The 15662-nt window shown below is 44.5% G+C and overlaps 1 protein-coding gene across 2 annotated transcripts in view; it reads right to left on the bottom strand.

Moving 5' to 3' along the window:
- Positions 1 to 12657, bottom strand: part of CDKAL1 (CDK5 regulatory subunit associated protein 1 like 1) — a 648436-nt gene extending 635779 nt beyond the window's left edge. Inside the window, exons 1-3 of one of the 2 annotated variants that reach the window (XM_026660497.1) lie at positions 12573 to 12657; positions 11987 to 12138; positions 6095 to 6139 (exon numbers count right to left, since the gene is read on the bottom strand). The gene's annotated coding sequence lies outside the window, so the exon portion shown is untranslated. The remainder of the gene's footprint in view (positions 1 to 6094; positions 6140 to 11986; positions 12139 to 12572) is intronic. The other variant, XM_026660489.1, reaches the window with a different exon arrangement.
- Positions 12658 to 15662: the final 3005 nt, after the last annotated feature.

The following is a 15662-nucleotide window of genomic DNA, read 5'->3' as shown; positions in this document are numbered from 1 at the left end:
CCAGTAACGACCAAAATTATGCTAGTCGGAAAATCCACACTTAGCAGGAAAGTACTCCACATCAATCGCAGCAGTCCCGTGGTGCTCTCCCATCCTGACAAGCCAGGGAGCAAAAGAACAAGAGGAAAAGACAAACTCTTACTTCTCAAATTGCAGCGGACTGTTGAGGGACACCAATAGATTATGGGTAGAGCCCTACCAAATTCATGGTCCATTGTGGTTGTGATAAATAAAGTGGGGAGATAGCTCCCTTTGTTGAACAACCAGCCAAACAACTTGCTGTAAAACTTGGTAGCTGTTCTCTGCTTGCTTTACCTGTAAAGGGTTTACAAGCCCACAGGTAAAAGAAAAGGAGTAGGCACCTGACCAAAAGAGCCAATGGGAAGGCTAGAACTTTTAAAAATGGGAAAGAAACTTTCCCTTTGTCAGTGTTGTTCTCTGGGCTGCAGGGACACGGAGCAGTAATGCTATAAGCAGAAATGCTATGTAAGGTTTGAACCAGGTATGAAAAAGTATTTTCCATACCTGGAAGAAATAATTTGGATAGGGAATGTTTAGTTAGATGCTATCAGGTTTATTTCTTATTTTGGCTTGTGGATCTCTTCTGTGCTAACTCCAGATGCTTTTGTTTGCTTGTAACCTTTAAGCTGAACCCCCCCTTTGGGTGTTTAATTTTTGTAATTGTTTCTTTTAAGCTCTAGCAAAAAGCCTAAGTTCCAGATGTATTTTTTTCCTTTTTGTTTTTAATAAAATTTACCTTTTTTAAGAATAGGATTGGATTTTTGGTGTCCTAAGAGGTTTGTGCATGTTGTTTGATTAGCTGGTAGCCACAGCTAATTTCCTTTGTTTTCTTTCTCAGCTCTTCCCCGGGGGCAGGGGTGTGTGAAAGGGCTTGAGGGTACCCCACAGGGAGGAATTCCCAAGTGTTCCTTCCTGGGTTCAAAGGGGGGGGGGGTTGCATTTGGGTGGTGGCAGCGTTTACCAAGCCAAGGTCAGAGAAAAGCTGTAACTGTGGGAGTGTAATACAAGCCTGGAGTGGCAAGTATTAATTTTTTAAATCCTTGCGGGCCCGCACTTTCTGCACTCAGAGTGACAGATTGGGGATTCAGCCTTGACAGTGGTCAATTTCACGGTCATAGGATTTTTTAAAAAAGGAAATTTCATGATTTCAGGTATTTAAATCTAAAATTTCAGTGTTGTAATTATAGGGGTCCTGACCCAAAAACGAGTTGTGGGGTGGGAGGAGGTTTGTGGTACTGCTACCCTTGCTCTTTCAGAGCTGGTCAGCTGGAGAGTGGCAGCTGCTGATCGGGAGCCCAGCTCTGAACGCAGAGCTGCTGCCAGCACCAGTGCAGAAGTAAGGATGGCATGGTATGGTATTCCCAACCTTATTTCTGCGCTGCTGCTGGCAGGGCACTGAAGAGCTGCCATTCTCCAGCCACCCAGCTCTGAAGGCAGTGCAGAAGTAAGGGTGGCAATACCCTGGCTCCCCTAAAATAACCTTGCGACCCACCCACCCCCGCAACTCCCTTTTGGGTCAGGACCCCCAATTTGAGAAATGCTGGTCTTCCCCGTGAAATCTGTATAGTTTAGGGTAAAAGCATACAAAAGACCAGATTACATGGTGGGAGACCAGATTTCACAGTCCATGACGTGTTTTTCATGGTCATGAATTTGGTAGGGCCCTAGGTATGGGTCCACTGTTAACTTTTTCATTGCAAATCTTTATGTTCAGGAACACAAAATTCACTCCATCCACCTGCTGAAATATGAGTTTTAACCACTGCAACTAAAAGACGCTCAAAATCATTACCTCTTTTAAATACAAAATCTTATACTGTGTCCATCACCATGTTCAAGTGCCTCTAAAAAGAAACTGCTTAATTTTAGTAACTGTCCATGGTTACCAGTTTCCACCTTACAAATACATTTTATAAAGATTTTTCAATATAGTTTACAAAGACCAAACTACATAGAACATAAACGCTCCTAAATAATTCAGTCTATTGCAGAGGTCCCCGAACTGTGGGGTGGAACATTCGGGGGGCGCAGCTGGGGCCCAGGCCAGCTCCCGCCGGGGGAGGCACCACCCAGTTCCAGTCCTGGTCCAGGGTCCCGGGTGCCAGCCCCCTTACCCCTGTCCACGTTCCCCTCTCCAACAGCCGTGGCCCCACTCCCAGCCCCAGCTCAGGGGGAGTTGCGGGGGGGGGGGGGCGCATGAGGTAAAGAGTCTTGGGACCACTGCTCTATTGAGTCAAAAACAACCCACCCTTAAGTCTCTGGCCATGAGAAACATGATTTCTGCAATGCACTGTGGTATGCATGTTATTTATTCCAGCAGTATAGAACCGAATAGATCAAGTACAAATCTGGCCCTTATCCTGCAAGTGGTCCCACTAGAATCCATAAAACTACTCATATAAAAATTTGCAAGATCAGACCTTTTAACAGCAAGGGATCCATGATATCAACTCATACACCTGCATACGATTTCTCTCCCTTTATTTGTGTTTAAGAAGAAGGCCAAAAAAACGTAAGGGTAAGAATGAAAACTAATCCTTATCTTACCCGCACTGTATTTCAGTATTGCACATATGAAATGTAAGTCAACCACAGTTCAGCAATACATGCAATACTTGGGCATACCAAGTAACATCTAGTTTTCTGGCTTAAAGCTCATGTCTGATCCTTAACATGTTTTTATACTACTTAGGATCACATGGGCTATCAACAAGTACAAAAGGAAAACAACACATTCATCAAGAATTTTGTGAAAGAGCTCATAGTGGCTAGCAACCCAGTCTATTCAGGACAACAATACTGACACATTACATTGAAGATGTAACTGCCAAATGAAGCAAATCCTTCGGTAAATACAGTTCAGACAAGCAGATTCAACACCTCAAAAATCTTGTCTATATACAAACTCCAAAGATAACTACAGTTTTATAATGTCACTTATATAGAGTGACCATATTTCCCTATGCTGAATACAGGACACCTGGTAAAATTACTCGTACTCAAGCAAGTTCAACGGTAATCAATCAGAACTATGCAGTACAATCGTTCAAATGAACATCAAGTTGACTGAGCACCCGTTAAAAAGAAATACTGCGTAGTTGGATTCTTTATATTTACCTTCTTATCTTTCAGGCTTTAGGGTTCACACTAGACATGTAAATACCATTTTAAAAATTAACCATTTAAACGATTAAAAATATGTCATTTAAATGGTTAACCAATTAAGCAGCTGGGGCTGATCCTGCCGGCCAGCGCAGCTGGGGCTTATCTGCTGGCATGGCTGGCGCCGCCCAGAGCGTATTGTTCATATATTTAGTTCATCAATCAGGAATTGGAGGCAGGTCAGATAAAGTGATTTTAAAATACCTAGCACTTATAGTACAGTATAATTTCAGTTAACTAGGATTTTCAGATAAAAGGAATTAGGTTATCTGAACCCAGAGTGCATCCCCCATGTCACCCTATGTTGGTTGATAGTACTCATGTTTATGTGAGTGCCTGATTATCTGAAAGTTTTGGCTGTCCCCCAGGCCATTTGGATAAACGGGAGCGTACTGTACTTCATATCAGAGTGTACATTACAGGTGAATCCTTACTACTGGAAGTGAGTTAGGGAGTGTGTCTAAATTGTTATATCAAGGAATTGTGAACCAATGTTTCTAGTACTACTCCTGCTTCTGCTTTTAACTCACTCTGATTTTGAGCAAGTCAGTATGGTTATGATCAAGGAAGTGACTGAGTAAAAATAATGCTGTGTTTCTTGACATCTGTTTCCCTGTGTAGGTATTCAGTCATAAAAAAAAAAGTTATGACAAACATGTTGTTTTGTATCCTGGCTAGACTGGTAGAGCAAACATTGCTATGGGACCGGAAGCTGGATTCTATATCATTTTGTATACATCAGCAGCACAACAACTGAATCTTTTATTTCTAGTGATGATGCTCAAGACTAAGTACAAGGCTCTAAGATTCCAGGTTGAGTTTTCAGTGTTGTCAAAAAAAACATCTTTTTACTTTTAGACTGAGCAACTCTGATGTGGAATCATTAGGATGCAATAAATATGGAACCTCACAATGCCATTTTTCAGAGGCTAACTCTGCCCTCAACAACATCTTCATTTTAGAGGAGAAAATATTAATATCTGTGTGGAATTATGGAGTTTAATGTTTATAAAATGCTTTGATATTCTTTGAAAGACATTTTAGAAGTGCAAAGCAGCACTCTGCATTAAAGAAATAGGGAGACTTAAAAAAAATTCAAACTGAAATGTGATTTTTTTTTAAGTTGATATTTTTACATTTTCTTGTCCAGATGAGGATTTTGGTTGTGCAGGGCTAATACAGTAAGGCTGTGTCTACACTACAGCCTATGTCAGCACCCCCCCAAACGACATAAGGTACATTGACATGAGCGTTTGTGTGCACAGCACTATCAGCAGGAGAGCTTCTGCTGCAACATAGCTTATGAAGCTCACGGAAGTGGTTTTTTTAATGTCGAAGGGAGAGCTCTCTTCCATCAGCATAGAGCTCTCTTTACCAGATGCACTATAGTGGATCTGTATTGGCACAGGTGCACTGCTACAGCGCTGTATGTATAGACATGGCCTTAGAGACTTGTTATCTTGCTAAGGGGATTTTGGTGTTTTAGGATGTATGCTAGCCGGTCATCTGCTACTGGACTACGTTAAGCAAGGAGTTACTGTACTGTGCAGAGAACCAGCCCCTGGTCAGAGCACTCAGCTCACGAACAGCCTGGCCAGCAGGCTCCTTCCTTCCCTCACTGCCTCTGACTGGGCTGGCATCCGAGGAAAACCCAAGACTCTCCGGCCCAGAGCACTGGCCAGGAGGAGCCATACCCTGCCTGTGCCAAAGCCCCCTCACTCAAGGGGGCGGCTTAATCACCACCTTAACCGACGTAAATTATGCTGATATAGGCTGTCGTGTAGACATAGCCTCAGATGCTGAGCTTTCCATCTATTCTGATGCCAGTTTCACTAGGTTTCCAAATTACCAGTGGTAGATAAGACCTGAATTTCTCAGGTACAAAATCAAATAGAAAAAACACTAACAAAAACCTTTCAGAGATACTGTATGCATATGCATTAAATTACAAAGAAGCTAAAATGGGGCCAAAATCTTTATTTTTTTCCTTTGCAAGTCACCTTTAAGTTTTTGTCTCAGGAATCTTATTTACTTTTAACAAGCAGCCCAGTATTCTAATATGCACTCTCCGTGGTTCCACACAGTAGACAAAACATTTTGTAACTGAAGTTCAGTTTCAAGTTTGAGACCTTCCAGCTGCAAGTTTCATCAACGATATCTCAGTCCTTTTAAAACCTAAATTACACTCGTGCACATGTATATGAACATTTCAAGCTGGCAAGCCAATAAATTGATAAAAAAGCAAGGTGGAAAAGAATGGCAGTCGATTTATACTGCTAACCTAAGAACATAACCAACCATGAATGAAACACAGCAGAAGTTATAAAAAGTAATCAATTAAATTTATATTATTCATTTTTCCCCAGTCTGAAGTTTCTCCCTCAAGCATGCAATGGAACACCACACAGGCCCAATATACACACCATATTGCAATGGTTTAACTAAATGTGTGATTTAAAAATCAAACAGGTGCAAAACCCTCTGTGAACATGTATAACTCAATTTAAACCTTTCTTACGTTGACTTAGGTAAATCAGTTCCTTGCCATCTTAAGCTAAATCAGTATAAGCCTGGGTTAAACTGATTTAAGTGTCTATGTAGGAGTCTGCACCAATTTAACTAAATTTAAAAACAAATGTTTAAACTGTTAAACCAGTCCACCTTGTATGAATAGAAAACCAAAAATCTATGCTAAGAGAGGGGTAAATAGACCCTTGGAAAAAAATAATTGCTCCAAGACACTACTGCTCTTTTCTTAAGTAAGGTCTAGGTGAAGCGTGAGACAAGCTATGAAACAAAGCATTTTAAAATTAGACAAATCCTATTTTTCAGGTCCATAAAATGAAAAAAATTAATTAGATGGTTCTAAAGCAATATACTAAAACACCATGACCAGACTAAAAAAACATACCTTGATTTATGCAATTTGTCTTAAGTTCTCTTGAATAAAGTATCTGAAAAGTAGAAAAGACTATTAGAGACAAGATTCACCTAAACATATTCACAAGTCTGACATAGCTAGAATATCAGTTATTGAACTTGATTTATGTGTTCTTAAATACATAACTTAGTAACCACTTCAATTTTGGTGGTGTACGTGAACTCTGCATTGGACACTTGAGGACCATGTTTACAGACTCCCGCCGTAAGGCAACTATTCCAGATAAGGATAAATATTCAGAGTAAAAAGAGAAGTCTAAGATGGCAGAAGTGTGTTGATAAAAGTTTGTAAAAGTTTTGTTTACTAATGAGTTTGCACAATATGAGCTACATATTTACTCTGGAGTGCGTTATTTTCTTTAAGAGAGTGGAGTGTTTCGGAAAGGTACTAATCTGAGAGCTCTATAAATGGAAGATCCTGATTTATCCACCAGAATACAGTACAGGCAGTAATAATGCAAGTTCCTGAACATTGCCCTACCAATGTGGCAAATGATCGAGAGGGACCACATCTTGGAATTAAGTCAGCATTCCCTCTTAGGCCTGGTCTACACTAGGACTTTAATTCGGATTTAGCTGCCTTAATCCGAATTAACCCTTCACCCGTCCACACTACAGAGCCAGTTAATTCGAATTAAAGGGCCCTTTAAATCGATTTCTGTACTCCACCTCGACGAACGGAGTAGAGCCTAAATCGATTTTGTTAATTCGAATTAGGGTTAGTGTGGACGCACACCACCGAATTACTGTGTTTAAGTTAATGGGGTAGTGTGGCCGCACACCACCGAATTAATGTGGTTTAAAACCGAATTAAGGTGCTTAGTGTGGCCGCGCACAATCGAATTTATACAACCTGTTTCCCAAATTCGAATTATCTAAATTCGGATTAATCCTGTAGTGTAGACATACCCTTATTGACCATTCCGTCCTTGCTAAAGAATGCTAACAAAGTTAACTGGATGGTGTTTTTCAACATCAACATGTGTCCCACGAGGAACTGAGCTGAGACCACACAAGTATCACTGATAGCCTTCAGGGCCCCAGTGGCCTAATGGATAAGGCACTTTCCTCTGTTTAGTCACTTCTGCTCCAACACATCACAGATGATAGTATTTGCATCAGGCCTTCTCACAGATTCATCTCCTTATTAAAAAAAATATATATTTTAAAAGGAAAGATTAGACAAATCTTTGCATTAAAAAGATTCTGGTTTGAATGCATCATGGTGGACTGAACTAACAGATCTTTTCATCTTCCATAACACTGAAAAACCATGGGAGGAGACCACCAGATGCTGAGCTTTAGCCAACATATTTTTAGAACATGGGTCCAGCAGTGTGGCCTAATGGCTAGAACAATAGACTGAAACTCAGGAGTCTTGGGTTTATTCCCAGCGACCTCTGGCCTACTGGGTGACCAGGCAAGTAATTTCACCTCTGTTCTTCAGGATATGCCACACTGCAGTGATTTCCCTACACCTCCCCCTCCCAGAATTTCCCCAACACCCTCCCCCAGTTTTGTGAACTAGTTACACGCCAAACCTGGTGGCTGAACTTTGCGACTTTATCCTCACCCACAACTATTTCACATTTGGGGACAATGTATACCTTCAAGTCAGCTGCACTGCTATGGGTACCCGCATGGCCCCATAGTATGCCAACATTTTTATGGCTGACTTAGAACAACGCTTCCTTAGCTCTCGTCCCCTAATGCCCCTACTCTACACTGATGACATCTTCATCATCTGGACCCATGGAAAAGAAGCCCTTGAGGAATTCCACCAAGATTTCAACAATTTCCATCCCACCATCAACCTCAGCCTAGACCAATCCACACAAGCGGTCCATTTCCTTCACACTACTGTGCTAATAAGCGACGGTCACATAAACACCACCCTATACCGGAAACCTACTGACCGCTACACTTACCTACATGCCTCCAGCTTCCATCCAGGACACACCACACGATCCATTGTCTACAGCCAAGCTCTAAGATATAACCGCATTTGCTCCAATCCCTCAGACTGAGACAAACACCTACAAGATCTCTATCAAGCATTCTTAAAACAACAATACCCACCTGCTGAAGTGAAAAAACAGATTGACAGAGCCAGAAGAGTACCCAGAAGTCACCTACTACAAGACAGGCCCAACACAGAAAATAACAGAACGCCACTAGCCGTTACCTTCAGCCCCCAACTAAAACCTCTCCAGCTCATCATCAAAGATCTACAACCTATCCTGAAAGATGATCCCTCACTCTCACAGATCTTGAGAGATAGACCTGTTCTCGCTTACAGACAGCCCCCCCAACCTGAAGCAAATACTCACAAGCAACCACACACCACAGAACAAAAACACTAACCCAGGAATCTTTCCTTGCAACAAAGCCCGATGCCAACTCTGTCCACATATCTATTCAAGTGACACCATCATAGGACCTAATCACATCAGCCACGCCATCAGGGGCTCGTTCACCTGCACATCTACCAATGTGATATGTGCCAGCAATGCCCCTCTGCCATGTACATTGGCCAAACCGGACAGTCTCTACGCAAAAGAATAAATGGACACAATTCAGATGTCAAGAATTATAACATTCAAAAACCAGTAGGAGAACACTTCACCCTCTCTGCCCATTCAGTAACAGATTTAAAGATGGCAATTTTGCAACAGAAAAGCTTCAAAAACAGACTCCAACAAGAAACTGCTGAACTTGAATTAATATGCAAACTAGATACAATCAATTTAGGCTTAAATAGAGAGACTGGGAATGGCTAAGTCATTACACACATTGAATCTATTTCCCCATGTTAAGTATTCTCACACCTTCTTGTCAAAGTGTCTTAAATGGGTCATCTTGATTATCACTCAAAAGTTTTTTTTTTCCTCCTGCTGACAATAGGTCATCTTAATTAATTAGCCTCTTAGAGTTGGTTGGGCAACTCCCACCTTTTCATGTTCTCTGTATGTATATATATCTCCTCACTATATGTTCCATTCTATGCATCCGATTAAGTGGGCTGTAGCCCACGAAAGCTTATGCTCAAATAAATTTGTTAGTCTCTAAGGTGTCACAAGTACTCCTGTTCTTTTTGCGGATACAGATTAACACCACTGCAACTCTGAAACATACCAATTTAGTGACTGTTTGGAAATTTGAATTGAAATTGAAACATTAATACACACTTTAAAAGCATATACAGTGTATGATAAAATAAATGTATCTAAAAAGTATAATAGATTTCAAAAGTATGAACATCGACTAGCTTCCTTATACAGTTGTTGTTTTTGATGACAATGTCAGTGCATTCATTTCGGTGATGTTGGCCAACCTAATAATTTCAAATGATGATTTGTAAGCAAAGTCTAAATGAGCTCTCCCTGACAGCTAGTGATGAGCTGGGGTCTGGAGCAAAAGGCTTCAGGACCAGATTGTATTTACATTCACACCTAATCTACCTAGGTATCCAGCAAACAGAGCTATGTTGCCCAATATGATAGATTTTGGTTGGGGTTGGGTTACAAAGCACTTGAATGTGGGGGTGGGGTGGGAATGAAATGTTGTTGTTCTTATTGTATGAGTAAAGGGCAGTAGAACTGTACTTAGCCTGTGCTGATTGAGGGCATCAAGAGAGAGGGTGGGGACCTGTCCCTCTCCACTGTTTAAAAACAGAGCTAATTAGGCTCCATAGATAGTCTTTTGTTCTGTTAAGTGACCACTGCAGCTGAAATCACTGATAAGCAGGTCTAAGTGCTTAGTCCTGCTGTGGGGACAGTGTTCCTGTGGGTAGTGTTTTTGTGTAAGAGACAGCCTAGACTGCACTAGCTGCGAGGTTCCCCCACTGAGAGCTCAGCTGAAATCACTGAGAGCTGGTGGAACCTCAAGAGACCAACTCACAGAGGTCACAGTGGCAGGTGGCAGCAGAAGGTGACTGCGCAGGGCCATTGGCAACACAGTGGTGGAATGAACGGTGGCACAACGAACAGCCGTGGCCTGAGCGAACAGTGAGCAGCTGGAGGAACGAGCAAGGTGCCTTCTTGCCCCCCACCTGGGAGGTGTACTCACGTGAAAGCACCTCTGAACTCTGAGTCTCCACTGACCAAGGACAACACCAGTGAGCAGGGTGCGGTGAAGGGAAAAGTGAGGGGCACGTTAAATAAACATTTGTTTGTTGGACTATATTTTAGAGACTTTGCTCCAGAATGCTAGATTTGTGACTGGGAATGGAAACTTATATAAATATGTTTCCTAGTAGGCCAAGATTTTTAAAATGCATTATTTGCCAAGGTTGTTATCTCACATCATTGCTATCTTGAGAGGTCATTATGTTGGGGAGTTTCTGTACTAAACATTTATTATTATAATTAATTTTTACATAAGAATGGTCATACTGGGTCAGATCAATGGTCCATATAGCCCAGTATCCCGTCTTCCGACAGTGGTCAAGGCCAGGTGCTTCAGAGGGAATGAACAGAATAGGGAATCATCAAATGATCCATCCCCTGTTGCCCATTCCCAGCTTCTGGCAAACAGGCTAGGGACACTCAGAGCATGATGTTGCATCCCTCCTCATCCTGGCTAATAGCCACTGATAGATCTATTCTCCAGGAATTTATCTAGTTCTTTTTTTAATCCTGTTATAGTTTTGGTCTTCACCGCATCCCCTGGCAAAGAGTTCCACGGGTTGACTTTATGTTGTGTGAAGAAGTACTTCCTTTTGTTTTTTTAAAACCTGCTGCCTATTAATTTCATTGGGTGACTGCTAGTTCTTGTGTTATGTGAAGGATTAAATAACATTTCCTTAGTCACTTTCTTCACACCAGTCAAGATTTTATAGACCTCTATCATATCCCCCCTTAGTCGTCTCTTTTCTAAGCTGAAAATTCGCAGTCATTTTAATTTCTCCTCCGGTTTCATACCCCTAATCATTTTAGTTGCCCATCTCTGTACCTTTTCCATTTCCAATATCTCTCTTTTGGGATGGGGTGACCAGATCTGCACACAGTATTCAAGGTGTACACATACCATTGTTTTTATATAGAGGCAATATGATATTTTCTATCTTATTATCTATCCCTTTCTTAATGATTCCCAACATTCTGTTTGCTTTTTTGACTGCCACGGCACATGGAGTGGCTGTTTTCAGAGAACTATCCACAATGACTCCAAGATCTCTTTCTTGAGTGTTAACAGCTAATTCAGACTCCTTCATTTTTATATAGTTGAGATTGTTTTCCAATGTGCATTACCTTGCATTTATCAACATTGAATTTCATCTGCCATTTTGTTGCCCAGTCACCCAGTTTTGTGAGATCCCTTTGTAACTCTTCGCAGTCTGCCTCGGACTTAACTATCTTGAATAGTTTTGTATCATCTGCAAATTTTGCCACCTCACTGTTTACCCATTTTTCCAGATCATTTATGAGTATGTTGAATAGCAATGGTCCCAGTACCAACCGCTCTGGGATACCATTATTTATCTCTCTCCATTCTGAAAACTGATAATTTATTCCTACCCTTTGTTTCCCATATTTTAACCAGTTACTGATCCATGAGAGGACTTCCCTCTTATCCCATGATGGCTTACTTTTCAAAAGTCAATTGAAATTAAATACTTTTTTTTTTTAAATTTATATTTTTTTAGAAATCTAGACCTGTTATGTGTTTTGGTGTAACTTGCATTATCCTTATGTTAAATTTGCATTATCCTAACAAAACATTTACTTTATTCATATCTCTTTCATATATCTCATCGGCCCTGACACCCCCCCCGTAAACTCGAACACCTCCCCCTAATTTCAATTCCTGGGGAAACTACTGCCACACTGCCATCACAGAGCACCTCTGTAGCTAGCTAGCTTGGGTATACGCAGCAATGAAGCCAAGACAGCACAGATTGTGGAGCCTGCTGGAGATCCTGGGTGATTTCTCACACAGGTAACTCGGCACTCGCTGGCGGAGTCCGCACGAGCCCCAGGATTGCCAGGCAAAGTCCCCCTCAGTTTCCTCCATCTGTAAAATGGGGACAATGATCCCGCCCCCCCACGTGGAGAGCTGCGCACCAGCAGCGCCGGGCGGGAGCCGCCACGGGGCTGCCCAAGCTGGGGGACAGCGCACAGCCGCGCTCTCAGCGCAGGGGCCCGGGCACCGCCACCCCAGGGGCTCCGCGCAAGCCGCCCCCACCTCCTGTAAACACGCGGGGCCACCGCTCGCAGGCCGGGGGGGAGGTGTCACCACAAGAGGCGGGGGGTGTCACCGCCCCGCGCTGCTCGAAGGGCAGCCCGCGCCCCCCGACAGCCCCGCCGGCCGCAGAAGCGCGCCTGAGGGCGCTGTCCCCCCGCGAGACCCGCCACGAGCCGGGCCCAGCTACCGGGGGAGGGGGCTAAACGCTGAATAAACGACTCCGGCATGGGAAGGGGGGGGTAGCAGTGGCAGTTACGACTTACCTCCTAACCCGCGCGCTCAGCTGGAGTCCACCATGATGCCGACCGTCCGCCCCGCCCCTCCACACGTCAAAACATCGCAGCCGCGACGGGCTCCCAGGGCGGCCAAACTAAGTCATTCCGCACCTCTGCCCTCAGCTCCACACAAACACCCCCCACTCCTCACCAGAGCGAGGCTGGCCCCACCCCCAGGTCCGCAGGCGAGGGCTGGCACGTTACGCTGAGCCTTCTGAGTCCTGGGCTTCTCCCGCCTCCGCTCACAGGGCGGAAGGAGGCGGGGCTGGGGCTGCCGAACGTTCCACTCGGGTTGGTGGGGAGATTCGTTGCCCCGCGCCCCCCTAGTGGCCAAGCCGCTCCCCGACGCTGGGGCACGTGTCCCTGCGTTTCTCTGCCGCCAGGGGGCTGCAACCTGCCTGCCGGCTGCGCGTGGCAGCTTCGCAGGGACTCCTGCAGTTTGGGCTCCGAGCACACCCCGGCTCCGGGCCCGGGAGACTCCCGCTGGAAGCGCCGGACTTGGCGCCACTCACCTTGCGCTGGTGAGGCCACAACAGGGCTCCCTTCGGGCTGCACAGGCACCTGGCCAAGGGCCCTGCCAAGGCTGCGTTATGAGGGGTGATATGCCTAACAGCTCCAGCTCACATGCGACCACCAGCATAAATCTGACCAAAGTTTGCCCTAAGGCCGAGCACAGGGCTTAGGTACTGCATATGTCCCCCGGAAGCCGTTTGGTGCAGCTGTGAATTTAAATATTGCCATCCCTCAGCATTCAAAACTGAATGGAAAATCAGATCGCCTTAAGAATTGTAAGTCTGATTAAAAAGATAGACGTGGGGTTCTTTGTTTTCTAATGTCTGAGGTTTTAAGATGGAATCAGGTCCCCACTGTAAGCTTCTCTCCACAACCCACAGAGCAAGAAAGTTACCCTTGTAAAAAAAACTGAGAGCTCACCGTCTTATACAAACATGTAATTCATGTGCTGGTGCTTTACTACAAACATAAAATAGTGGAAAAGTTAACGTAAACTTGGAAGAGTTGGCAACCAGTTGGTGGTTGTGTAGTGTTATGAGCTGGGTGAAACTTTATGATGCGTTGAGTTAAAAACTCATTGAGATTGATGGGTGTGACTACACCCTTCAGTTAAGGTAGGTGTACGGCTAGGTCCCCACCTAAGGCAAAAGGAGTACGTGAATTTACCTAGCAGCTTTAGCTAAGCATTGTTTTAGGTAGGACGTGTGTGAAGGGAAGGGAGAACACCAAGGAGCAGAGTGACCCAGACAGCCTGAAGGAGAAGCTGAAAGCATAATGTCTGACCCTGAACAAACCTGGGGAGAGATTTCCAGGTCAGGGATGAAAAGAGTGTTCTTGGTGCTGTAAGCAAACACAAGATGATGTACATTCATTGTAAATAAATAAGATTGCATCAAATAAATGCTTGTCACCAGTTCTGGAACATCTCCAGGGTCCCAAACTTTGACTAGCCCCTCAGGTCAAAAAGGGGCAACTGTAACGAAAGCAGCACATTGTAGGGTGGCAGCATTCCCTCAGTACCAACTCAGACCTGTACTCTTCATCCAGTCATGCTTTATTTCCCTGAATCTGTGGAGGCTGACTCTGATCTGACTCTGGCCTGGTCTACACTACGAGTTTAGGTCGACTTTAGCAGGGTTAAATCGAATTAAGCCTGGACACGTCCACACGACGAAGCCCTTTCTTTCGACTTAAAGGGCCCTTTAAACCGATTTCTTTACTCCACCTCCGATGAGGGGATTAGCGCTAAAATCGGCCTTTGCGGGTCGGATTTGGGGTAAGTGGACGGAATTCGACGTTATTGGCCTCCGGGAGCTATCCCACAGTGCTTCATTGTGACCGCTCTGGACAGCACTCTCAACTCAGATGCACTGACCAGGTAGACAGGAAAAGCCCCGTGAACTTTTGAATTTCATTTCCTGTTTGCCCAGCGTGGAGAGCACAGGTGATCACGTAGAGCTCATCAGCACAGGTAACCATGATGGAGTCCCAGCAAAAGAGCTCCAGCATGGACAGAACGGGAGGTACGGGATGTGCTCGCCCTATGGGGAGACGAATCAGTGCTAGCTGAACTCCGTAGCAGTAAACGAAATGGCAAAATATTAGAAAAGGTCTCAAAGGCCATGAAGGACAGAGGCCATAACAGGGACGCACAGCAGTGCCGCATGAAAATTAAGGAGCTAAGGCAAGCCTACCACAAAGCCAGAAAGGCACACGGAAGGTCTGGGGCAGAGCTGCAAACATGCCGCTTCTACGCGGAGCTGCATGCCATTCTAGGGGGTGCAGCTACCACTACCCCAACCCTGTGCTTTGACTCCGTCAATGGAGAAACACGCAACAGGGAAGCGGGTTCGGGGTACGCGGAAGATGATGATGATGACAATGAAGATAGCTCACAGCAAGGAAGCGGAGAAACCAGTTTCCCCAACAGCCAGGATATGTTTATGACCCTGGACCTGGAACCAGTAACCCCCGAACTCACCCAAGGCATGCTCCCAGACCCTGAGGGCACACAAGGGACCTCTGGTGAGTGTACCTTTGTAAATATTACACATGGTTTAAAAGCAAGCGTGTTTAATGATTAATGATTAATTTGCCCTGGCAGTCGTGGCCAGTACAGCTACTGGAAAAGTCTGTTAATGTGTATGGGGATGGAGTGGAAATCCTCCAGGGACATCTCCAGAAAGCTCTCCTTCATGTACTCCCAAAGCCTTTGCAAAAGGTTTCTGGGGAGGGCTGCCTTATCCCGTCCGCCATGGTAGGACACTTTACCACGCCAGGCCAGTAGCACGTAGTCTGGAATCATTGCATAACAAAGCATGGCAGCGTATGGTCCCGGTGTTTGCTGGCATGCAGACAACATCCATTCCCTTATCTCTCTTTGTTATCCTCAGGAGAGTGATATCATTCACGGTCACCTGGTTGAAATGGGGTGATTTTATTAAGGGGGCATTCAGAGGTGCCCGTTCCTGCTTGGCTGAACAGAAATGTTCCCCGCTGTTAGGCACGCGGTGGGAGGGGGAAGGGTGAAGGGATTATCCCAGAGAATTGTGGGGGGGGGGGGGG

This window comes from Terrapene carolina, unplaced genomic scaffold (genome assembly GCF_002925995.2).
Source record: "Terrapene carolina triunguis isolate 2854851 unplaced genomic scaffold, T_m_triunguis-2.0 Scaffold58, whole genome shotgun sequence".
Classification (NCBI taxonomy): domain Eukaryota; kingdom Metazoa; phylum Chordata; order Testudines; family Emydidae; genus Terrapene; species Terrapene triunguis.
The sequence above is the reverse complement of the archived record's forward strand: the minus strand, read 5'-3'. Positions and strand labels throughout refer to the sequence as shown.